Source organism: Octopus sinensis, linkage group LG4 (genome assembly GCF_006345805.1).
Source record: "Octopus sinensis linkage group LG4, ASM634580v1, whole genome shotgun sequence".
Taxonomy (NCBI): Eukaryota; Metazoa; Mollusca; class Cephalopoda; order Octopoda; family Octopodidae; genus Octopus; species Octopus sinensis.
The window spans coordinates 150,227,779-150,239,802 of record NC_043000.1 but is presented as its reverse complement, the minus strand read 5'-3'; positions in this window follow the sequence as shown (position 1 = coordinate 150,239,802).

The following is a 12,024-nucleotide window of genomic DNA, read 5'->3' as shown; positions in this document are numbered from 1 at the left end:
TGTGTGTCCAAGGGAGGAAAGGCATGCATAAGTGGGCTGGACTCACTTGTCCAGCCTGGTCTTTTCACGCACAGCATATTTCCAAAGGTCTCGGTCGCTGGTCATTTCCTCAGTGAGACCTAAAGTTCGAAGGTCGTGCTTCACCACCTCGTCCCAAGTTTTCCTGGGTTTACCTCTTCCACGGGTTCCCTCCACTGCTAGGGATTGGCACTTTTTCACACACCTATCTTCATCCATTCTCGCCACATGACCATACCAGCGCAATCGTCTCTCTTGCACACCACAACTGATGCTCCTTAGGTCCAACATTTCTTTCAGGGTACTAACGCTCTGTCGAGCATGCACACTGATATTACACATCCATCAGAGCATACTGGCTTCATTTCTCGCGAACTTACGCATGTCCTCAGCAGTCACGGCCCATGTTTCACTGCCATGTAGCATGGCTGTTAGTACACATGCATCATACAGTCTGCCTTTTACTCTGAGCGAGAGGCCTTTAGTCACCAGCAGAGGTAAGAGCTCCCTAAACTTTGCCCAGGCTATTCTTACTCTAGCCGTTACACTTTCAGCACCCCCACCCCCACTACTGACTTGGTCACCAAGATAACGGAAGCTATCAACTACTTCTAGTTTTTCCCCCTGGAAAGTGACGGAAGTTGTTTTCTGCAGATTTTCAGAGGTTAATGCTCTCGAGCATCTGCCACATACAAAAACCATCTTCCTAGTTAGCCTTTCTTTGACATTGCTGCACCTCTTATGTGTCCATAGCTTACACTTGGTGCATCTTATAGAGTTCCTACCTACGCCTTTTCTACAGATCGAGCAGGGCCATCTACCTGAAGGCGTTTGTGATTTGTCTACCTTCCTACTTATTACGACTTTGGTTTTAGCTAGATTGACTCTAAGGCCCTTCAATTCTAAACCTTGCTTCCACACCTGAAACTTCTCCTCCAGTTCTGATAGTGACTCAGCAATTAGAGCAAGGTCATCAGCATAGAGGAGCTCCCAGGGGCATCCTGTCTTGAATTCCTCCGTTATTGCCTGGAGGACTATGATAAATAGGAGGGGGCTGAGGACTGAGCCTTGGTGGACCCCTACCTCTACCCGGAATTCTTCACTGTACTCGTTGCCAACCCTCACCTTACTAGCAGCGTCCCTGTACATGGTTCGCACAGCTCTCACTAACCATTCATCTATCCCTAGTTTCCTCATTGACCACCAGATGAGGGATTGGGGGGATCCTGTCGAAGGCTTTCTCCATGTCAACGAAAGCCAGGTACAGGGGCTTATCTTTGGCTAGGTATTTCTCCTGCAGCTGCCTTACCAGGAATATAGCATCAGTGGTACTTTTCCCTGGCACGAACCCAAACTGCATCTCATCTAAACTAACTCTCTCTCTAATTAGTTGGGCTATGACCCTCTCTGTAACCTTTATTACCTGATCCAACAGCTTGATACCTCTGTAATTATTTGTATCTAGGGCGTCACCTTTACCTTTGTAGCAGTTGACTATTATGCTGCTACACCAGTCATTGGGTATGACTCCTTCGTGTATCACCTGATTAACTATATGGGTGACTAGGCTATAGCCGACACTACCAGATATTTTGAGCATCTCTGCAGTGATACCTGATGGGCCTGGGGCTTTCCCTGTCTTCATGCTTCTAATTGCCTTAACTACCAAGGAACTATCAACTCTGATAGCTGGTCCCTCTGTTGGGTCAACGTTCGGCAGACTCTCTTTATCCCATTCATTCTCTTTATTCAGCAACCTTTCATAGTGGCGTCTCCAAACCTCTCTCTTTGCATCCTCATTTAGCGCAAGTGAACCATCTTCCATGCGAACACACTTCTCTCCCACCACATCACAATTCTCTCTCACACAGTCTTGCAACGCGAAACACCTCCAGTCTTTGGTCCTCACAGCGCAGAACATTGGCAAATTTTTTCTTATCTGCTTCCCCTCTGGCTAGATAGACCTGTCTCCTAGCTTCCCTTTTAGCAGTCTGATACAATTCCCTGCTACCACCATTCTTCCAGTGCTTCCAAGTCTGTCTCTTTTCTCTAATAGCCCTGTCTACAACACTGTTCCACCACCACGTTACCTTGGGACGAGAGGGGACCTTGCACCAGCCACAGATCTGGTCAGTGGCTCTCAGCAGGTTGTCCCTTAGAAACGTCCAGTTGCCCTCTATATATATATATATATATATATATATATATTCATAAATGAATATATATATACGTTGAATGTAATGTTATTTCTTATTGGAAACAACTTTGGTGGCTATACCAGAAAAAGGAGCTATTTTTAGCACTAGAGTTAACCACTTAGCCGTAACTCTCTTATATTTAAGTATATATATATATATAAATGCCAGAACACTTGTTGGTTCAGTGATATTGCTTTGCTATGCAATGGTAGTGATGTATTCAATAGATAAAATGGTGTGTTATAAAACCTTCAGTGATTTCTACTTGACTGAAATTCTCTTAACTTCTGATGACCATTTCAGATATCAGACTTTGGCATTTTCTAAGTGTTATATTTTATAGAAGCTATTCTTGGTGTTATAGCAAATCTTTATTATAACTTTCCTTTGCAGGAATTACCCCAAGTATATTGAAGTCATGGCTATTATTAACTTTCCAAAGTAATTATTTATTTTAACAGGGTATAACCACAACTTTGTAATGGGAAGTTGACTTTACTGGTATCTATTTTCTTAATCCTGATGCGAGAGAAAGCAAATTTAATCCCATCAGTAAGTCATTAAATTAAATACTATAAAAAGTGTTTAGGCAAAGCCTTTGGTCTGTCTGTATTCTACTCCTTTTATGTGGAGGCACAATGGCCCAGTGGTTAGGGCAGCGGACTCGCGGACATAGGATCGCGGTTTCGATTCCTAGACGGGGCGTTGTGAGTGTTTATTGAGCGAAAACACCTAAAGTTCCACGAGGCTCCGACAGGGGATGGTGGTGATCCCTGCTGTACTCTTTCACCACAACTTTCTCTCACTCTTACTTCCTGTTTCTGTTGTACCTGTATTTCAAAGGGCCGGCCTTGTCACTCTCTGTGTCACGCTGAATATCCCCGAGAACTACGTTAAGGGTACACGTGTCTGTGGAGTGCTCAGCCACTTACACGTTAATTTCATGAGCAGGCTGTTCCGTTGATTTGGATCAACCGGAAACCTCGTCGTCGTAACCGACGGAGTGCTTCTTAAACTCCTTTTATTCATGGTGATTACTGTATTAAGCAATTAAATATATCTTCTTAAAATTATCAAAAATAACATATCTAAGACAGTTTGTAAGTTGTCTTTTCCATTTTTCAGCTTTGCAATCAAAAATCTTCAATTTTTGTTTCATGTCATGTGAACTAAAAAACAACAAAAACAAAAGCCTTTTGTGAATAAAGGAAAACCTTGACTGAAACCTTCTTTTGAATTGTATAGGTAAATTATCTTTATGTTGCAATAATCATCATCATCATCGTTTAATGTCCATTTTCCATGCTAGCATGGGTTGGACGATTTGACTGAGGACTGGCGAACCAGATGGCTGCACCAGGCTCCAATCTGATCTAGCAGTGTTTCTACAGCTGGATGCCCTTCCTAATGCCAACCACTCTGAGAGTGTAGTGGGTGCTTTTTATGTGCCAGTTTCAAATTTTGGTACAAGGCCAGCAGGTATGGGAGAGGGCTTAAGTTGATTAAATTGTGCTGGTGTTCAACTGGTATTTATTTTATTGACCCTGAAAGGATGAAGAGCAAAGTTGACCCCCAGCAGAATTTGAACTCAGAATGTAAAGATGGATGAAATGCCACTGAGCAATTTGCTCAGCATGCTAATGTTTCTGCCAGCTTACTGCTTTATATGTTGCAATGATACTGATCATCATCATCATCGTTTAATGTCTGCTTTCCATGCTAGCATGGGTTGGACGATTTGACTGAGGACTGGTGAACCAGATGGCTGCACCAGGCTCCAATCTTGAACTGGCAAAGTTTCTACAGCTGGATGCCCTTCCTAACGCCAACCACTCCAAGAGTGTAGTGGGTGCTTTTATGTGTCACTGGCACGAGGGCCAGTCAGGCAGTACTGGCATTGACCACGCTCAAATGGTGTTTTTTACATGCCACCTGCACAGGAGCCAGTCCAGTGGCACTGTCAACGCCCTCGCTTGAATGTTTTTTCACATGCCACCGGCACAAGAGCCAGTAAGGCGATGCTGGGAACGATCATGTTTGAATGGTACTTTTTACGTGCCACCAGCACGGAAACCAGTCAGCTGCTCTGGCTACGATTACACTTGGATGGTGCTCTTAGCGCTCCACTAGCACAGATGCCAGTCGTCTAATTTGATTTCGATTTCACTTGCCTCAACAGGTCTTCGCAAGCAGAGTTTAGTGTCCAATGAAGGAAAGGTATGCATAAGTGGGCTGGTTACACCCCTGGCATAGGCCATGAGGTTATAGTCTCACTTGGCTTGCCGGGTCTTCTCAAGCACAGCATATTTCCAAAGGTCTCAGTCACTAGTCATTGCCTCGGTGAGGCCTAATGTTCAAAGGTCATGCTTCACCACCTCATCCCAGGTCTTCCTGGGTCGACCTCTTCCACAGGTTCCCTCAACCACTAGTGTGTGGCACTTTTTCACACAGCTATCCTCATCCATTCTCGCCACATGACCATACCAGCGCAGTTGTCTCTCTTGCACACCACATCGGATGCTTCTTAGGTCCAACTTTTCTCTCAAGGTACTTACACTCTGTCGAGTATGCACTGTCTACTATTTACACAACATAATGAAAAAAAATTTAAGTGGCCAATTATTCTAGCTTTTCACTATAGTATAGGAGCCATTAAAAAAAATGTTTCAGTTTAGTTTCTTTAGATTCATTTTCTAGTATCTCTAACTTTATTCATCATGGTGATTTGGTTAAAAAAAGCAAAAACAATCTGTAATAAATTATCTCCATGCACTTTGTAAACGTAGCAAATGGTAGATTTGTCAACAAATTTGTGGCCCACAGCAGCAAAGCTGTATTTTCTTATGTATTTTCTTGATCATCTCTGCCTTTTCTTATGCTTGTCTGTCATTTGTGAGAATCAAGTGCCTTTGTATTTTTGCTGTTCACAGGTCCCATGTTTATAGGTTGTTGTTTGTTCCTTCTTGAGCCACGCCTGGCTCATAGGGCTGGTTTCTTGGTTTCCTTGGCGTATAGGATTCCCCACCTGGACGGGATGCTGGTCCGTCGCAGGTGAGCTGCAAGATGCAGGAGGAAAGAGTGAAAGTTGTGGCGAAAGAGTCAGCAGAAGTTCGCCATTACCTTCTTTTGCTCGTAAACACACATATTGCCTGGTCTGAGATTCGAACCCGTGATCCCTTGACCGCGAGTCCACTGCTCTAGTTTTTTACTATAGTATAACCACTAGGCCATATGCCTCCACACGTTTATGGGTAGGAATACGTAAATCCATAAACCTTATCAGGCGCAGGAGTGGCTGTGTGGTAAGTAGCTTGCTAACCAGCCACATGGTTCCGGGTTCAGTCCCACTGCGTGGCATCTTGGGCAAGTGTCTTCTGCTATAGCCCCGGGCCGACCAATGCCTTGTGAGTGGATTTGGTAGACGGAAACTGAAAGAAGCCTGTCGTATATAGGTATATATATATATGTGTATGTTTGTGTGTCTGTGTTTGTCCCCCTAGCATTGCTTGACAACCGATGCTGGTGTGTTTACGTCCCCGTCACTTAGCGGTTCGGCAAAAGAGACCGATAGAATAAGTACTGGGCTTACAAAGAATAAGTCCCGGGGTCGATTTGCTTGACTAAAGGCGGTGCTCCAGCATGGCTGCAGTCAAATGACTGAAACGAGTAAAAGAGTAAGAGTTATCAGTGGAGGTTAATGTTTTAATATTCTCTTATCCATTGGAATATCAAAATCCTTCTTTTAGAAATAAGGGCTCCTAGTTCAAGTCCAATCTTGTATTTTATTCACTTGTTTCAGTTCGTTGGTCTGTGACCGTGTTGGAGAACCACCTTGTAGTTAAATAAATTGACCCTGGTACTATTTTGAAGTCTGGTACTTATTCTGTTGTGGGTTCTTTTGCCAAACCACTAAGTTACAGGGATGTTGACAAGCAGTGGCAGGGACAAAAACAAATATGGAGACACATAGACTTGCATATATATATATATATATATATATACAACTATATAAATGTAAGTATATATATATATATACACACACACACATATACATATATATTTATATATATATATATATATATATATATATATAGATGAACATAAATGGAATTTGTATCTTTGTGGTACCAGTGCCGGTGGCACACAAGAAAATCATCCGAACGTGGCCGTAGCCAGTACCGCATAGACTGGCCTCCGTGCTTTGGGGACGTAACAAACACCATCCGATCGTGGCCGTCCGCCAGCCTCATCTGGCACCTGTGTCGTGGCACATAAAAACACCATCCGAGCGTGGCCGTCTGCCAGCCTCGTCTGGCACCTGTGTCGGTGGCACATAAAAACACCATCCGAGCGTGGCCGTTCGCCAGCCTCGTCTGGCACCTGTGTCGGTGGCACATAAAATCACCCACTACACTCTCGGAGTGGTTGGCGTTAGGAAGGGCATCCAGCTGTAGAAACACTGCCAGATCTGACTGGCCTGGTGCAGCCTTCGGGCTTCCCAGACCCCAGTTGAACCGTCCAACCCATGCTAGCATGGAAAACGGACGCTAAATGATGATGATGATGATGATGATGATATATATATCATCATTGTTTAACATCCGTTTTCCTTGCTGGCAATGTTTCTACAGCTGGATACCCCTCCTAATGCTAACCATTCTAAGAGTGTAGTGAGTGCTTATATATATATATATTATATATATATATATATATATATATATACATACAACTGTATAAAATTCATCATCATCATCATTTAATGTCTGTTGTCCATGCTGGTATGGTTTGGATGATTTGACCTGGGCTGGCAAGCTGGAAGGCTGCACCAGACCCCAGTCTGAGTTAGCATGGTTTCTACAGCTGGATGCCTTTCCTAATGCCAACCACTCCGAGAGTGTAATGGGTACTTTCACGTGTCACTGGCACAGGTGCCATTTGTGTGACATCAGTATCTTCCACAACTGCGATTTTACTTGATTTGTTGGGTCTTCTTCTCAAGCGCCGCATAATGCCAGAGGTCTCACTCACTCGTCATTGTCTCTGTGAGGCCCAACACTCAAAAGGTGCTTTGCATGTGCCACTGGCATTGGGCACATTGCCTCCATGAGGCCCAGCACTCGAAAGGTGCTTTTTAAGTGCCATCAGCATTGGCCATGACTACGATTTCACTTGGCTTGACAGGTCTTCTCAAGCACAGCATATTGCCAAAGGTCTTGGTCACTAGTCATTGTCTCTGTGAAGCTCAAAGTTCAAAGATCATGCTTGACCACCTCATCCCATGTCTTCCTGGATCTACCTCTACAAGTTCCCTCCCCAGTTAGAGATTGGCACTTCCTCACACTGCTCTCCTCGTCCATATGCATCGCATGACCATACCAGTGCAGTTGTCTCTCTTGCACACCACATTTGATGCTTCTTATGTCCAGCTTTTCTCTCAAGATGTTTACACTCTGTTGAACACACACACTGACATTTCACATCCAGCAAAGTGTACTGGCTTCATTTCTTTCAAGTCAATGCATGTCCTCGGTTGTTACAGCTCATGTTTCACTGTTGTGTAACATGGCTGTTCACACACAGGCATCATACAATCTACCTTTTACTCTGAGGGAGAGGTGCTTTGCTACCAATAGAGGTAGTTCTCTGAACTTTGCCCAGCCAATTTTTATTCTCACAACCACAATCTCATTGCATCCACCTCTGCTACTAACTTGGTTACCTAGATAATGGAAGTTATATACTACCTCTAGCTTACCCTGTTGGTAGTTGATGGAGTCCATACAACTACATAAATATATCTATATCGCAGTCGTGACAGATACCGGTGTCACACAAATTGACATGTAAACACACCCCTGTGTCATGCAAATGCCACCTGTGCCGGTGGCACGTAAATGCACCCATAACACTCTCAGAGTGATTGGCATTAGGAAGGGCATCCAGCTGTAGAAAACCATGTCAAATCAAACTAGATCCCGGTGCAACCTTCCAGCATGGACAAAGGATGTTAAACGATGATGATACATACATATACACACAATGGGCTTCTACACAGTGTCCATTTACCAGATTTACTCATAAGACATTGATTGGCCCAATGTTATTGTCTAAAATGCTGTACAGTGGAACTGAAATCCAAACCATGTGGTTGCAAAATGAACTTCTTACTCCACACAGCTATGCCTTTACCTGTATATGTCCAAGAGTAAAACATCCGATGATGATCTAATACCAAACTGACGGAAACATAGTGTAGGTGTAAATAATAAATTATTTTATTGATAAAGATGAGGTTGAGATTTTTTAAAAATCTTCCACTATCCCACCAAAAACAAACTATATAACTCATCTCAAAATTTAATTTCCTAATAATTATAAAAATTTTTACTTGGGTAATTTAATCTACAGTTCTTTTTCTAATATAACCAGGTTACAGAAAGTCTTTACTTTTTAATTATAAATTGTGTATTATTTATTTAGGTTATTAAAATATACTTTCAAAAATTATTTCCCTTAGCTGCTAAATGATGTTACTTTAACTTGAGATGGAAGTTTAGTCATGGACATTGACTGATGTGTTCTTCAGCTGCAGGCCTCTATTGATCCAATTAGATAGCTGTAAACAAAAGTATCCCAGCTGTGATGATATTTTTGTTTTTTCTTTCATAGTGTATTTAGAACTGTATAATTCAATATGTCTTTTCTAACATGGTAAGGAATAGTTTGAGGAAGTTTACATAGTTATTCTAGCAGGTTAAGTAACTGCAAAAAACACATTTTCTCTGCATTGACATTTTATATTCTTATATATGTATGATCCGATCCATGCAAGCATGGAAATGTAGATGTAAAACAGACGACAACGATGATGATATACAATAGATCTACTATGTTAGATTATGCAATAGAAAAACATGTTAACCGTCAGTATATTTTCTTCAGTATTTGCTTTGAGGCAATTAAGAAATTGGTGGTGTGCATCTGTAATATGATTATCAGTAGGTGAAAACTAGTTCGAATGTATATATATATATATATATATATATATATATATATGTACATACAACTGGTCCCTTCACCAAATTTCCCCCAAAAGAGATCCCTCCCACCAGCATCTCTTTAATTGCAATGTTCTGCTGCTGTAATTAAATGAGAGCAGAACTGCATATTTCACCTTTTCCCAGATACCATTTATCTTCCTCGTAGTCCAGAACCTTTTCACCTGTCCTCTGCACCCATCTTTTATATTGATCATCTTCCTGAACCACCAAATTGTCACCATAGCATCATTTACTACACTTCCCTCCGCACTCTAGCAGAGCCTGGGCAGGCTTTGCCCAACCACCAGTCATCTCTTTCTCACATCCACCTCCTGTCTACTCTGTCAATATTACTATCCTGCTGCTCTTCACCACCAGTCATCTATTACTCTCCTCTAACTTACACCTCACCACTTATCCAATATCCACAGTTGTCACCTACTCTCTTATATCATCCTGCAACATTTTTCTTCATTATATTCACTCCTCACCCTTTCCTCATCTCTCATGTAACCTCTACCCACCTACATTCCCTGTTCTTCTCTTGGCTCAACTCACCTTGTACCCCGAAGGTCCACCCTGACACTTGTCACCACTATTTGTATCTCTTTCGAATTTCACCCTGGTCACTCTCACACTCTCTTCTATAACGTGAGTAGCCTTGTAGCCCCTCTAAAACAAGAAACCTGTTCTCTTCTGGCCCTTTCTTTCATACTTTAATCCCCTCATCTCCCAGCATAAAGTCATCTTATTTACTACAACCCTTCTGAATTGAAGGGGACCTTAATCTTGCAAGTTGCTTGGCAACCTAATTAATGGTGCAAAAGCAGACATTGGAGTGTGATGCAGTCCTTGAACCTGTCAAACAATCCAACCCATGCTAGCACAGAAGATGGATGTTAAATGATGATGATGATGATAATATCTCTAAGGGTGGAAAACTGGCAACCTTTGAGATCCTTAAGTGCAGCTTCGTGAAGTAAGTCTGGATTTTTCATTAAAAAATACATTTTGTTGATTACATATTACTGTATTCATTAAGTCAGTTTAATTTACATTTTCATCTCATTTTTCTATATTGTTAATCAAATTTTCTTTAATGTGTTTTCTTTCTTTTATTCTTTTACCTGCTTCAGTTAGTAGACTGAGGCCATACTGGAGCACTAAATATTTAGGCTTAGTCAAACAAATCGACTCCAGAAATTAATTTGTCTGGTATTTATTCAACTGGTCAGTTTTCCTTGAATTGTCAAGTTACAGGGATGTAAAGAAATCAACACCAGTTGTCAAGTGGTGGTGGAAGCCAACACAGAGATACACACATACACATTTTCATTATAAGAATTTAAAATCTTCAAGAGAATCGGAGTAAATTATATCTTTTTAAAGTGAAACTCAAAGTTGATGAAGTTATAAATACTATCATAAAGAATATTTAGCATTAAAACTGGCCATATCCGGCCAAAAGTATTCTGCCTGTTTTATGTTCAAACTAGCCATATCTGGTCTCTCACACCAACCCTACAACATCGTTTTAAAAATTAACAGCTACATCATCAAAATCTTATAGCTACAAGATAATGCATGATTAGTTCAAAGCAATGTGGATAAAAAAAGATTAATTTTGGCAGAATAATGCGAACACTAAGGGGTTAAAAAAACCCTTGAATCGATATACAGTCAAAGCCTACATGTGGGGCACATTTCTTCTGTGATCATGACAGACATGCTAACCATTATATCAAAGCAACACTGAATTTGAAGATGTGATGTTAAATGATGATGATGGGTTGAAGTTCGGTGAGCAGCCTCCAAGTTTTGTTCCATCCAAAGGATTTTTTAATCTAATATTCTAGATTCTATCAATTACAGATTTGTCTGCTTTGAGATCCAGTGCAAAAATGCGTGTCTTTTATCTTTTACTTGTTTCAGTCATTAGACCGGGGCACCGCTTTGAAGAATTTGTAGCTGGATGAAATGATCCCAGTACTTAATTTTTTTTAAAAGCTTGGTAGTAATCTATCAATCACTTTTGCTGAACTACTAAGTTACAGGGAAGTAAACAAACGAACAACAGTTGTCATGTGGTGGCGAGTGACAAATACAAACACAAAACATACACACACACATATTAAAACAAAAAGTTAAATTCTGGTCATAGAGTTACCAAAGGATTCATATATATATATATATATATATGACAGGCTTCTTTCAGTTTTCATCTACCAATTTCACTCACAAAGCTTCTGTCTACTGAAGGCTATAGCAGAAGGTGCCATGCAGTAGGACTGAACACAAAACCATGTGGTTCAGAGCAAGCTTCTTACCACTCAGCCCTGCCCGTGCATCTCTCTTTATAAAAGGGATGAGAAGTTTTCATCAGGGTGACTCAAACCAATAGGTATGCAATCTGAGTTCTCAAATAGATATACCACTAAAATTCCAGTTTGAACTGCAGTTGAAAGTGTGATTTTGTGACTGACTTATCAGAAGCAGCTAGAAGTGGCTTCCCCAAGAGTTGGTAGGTATAGGTTAAAGTATAAAAGAGAAAGGCTAACAGTTTGGCAAGACTTGACAAGGACATTTAATTTAGCTATATAAAACCTTTTATAATATAGCTAAATTAATGTCCTTGTCAAGTCTTGCCAAACTGTTTGCCTTGGCTTTTGTACTTAACCCGTATATATGATAGATCGTTAGCCACTACACATATTTTGTTTCTCTCCTTGTTTTTTCTGTGTCCCTTTCTGTAGAAGAGCGTAGGCTCA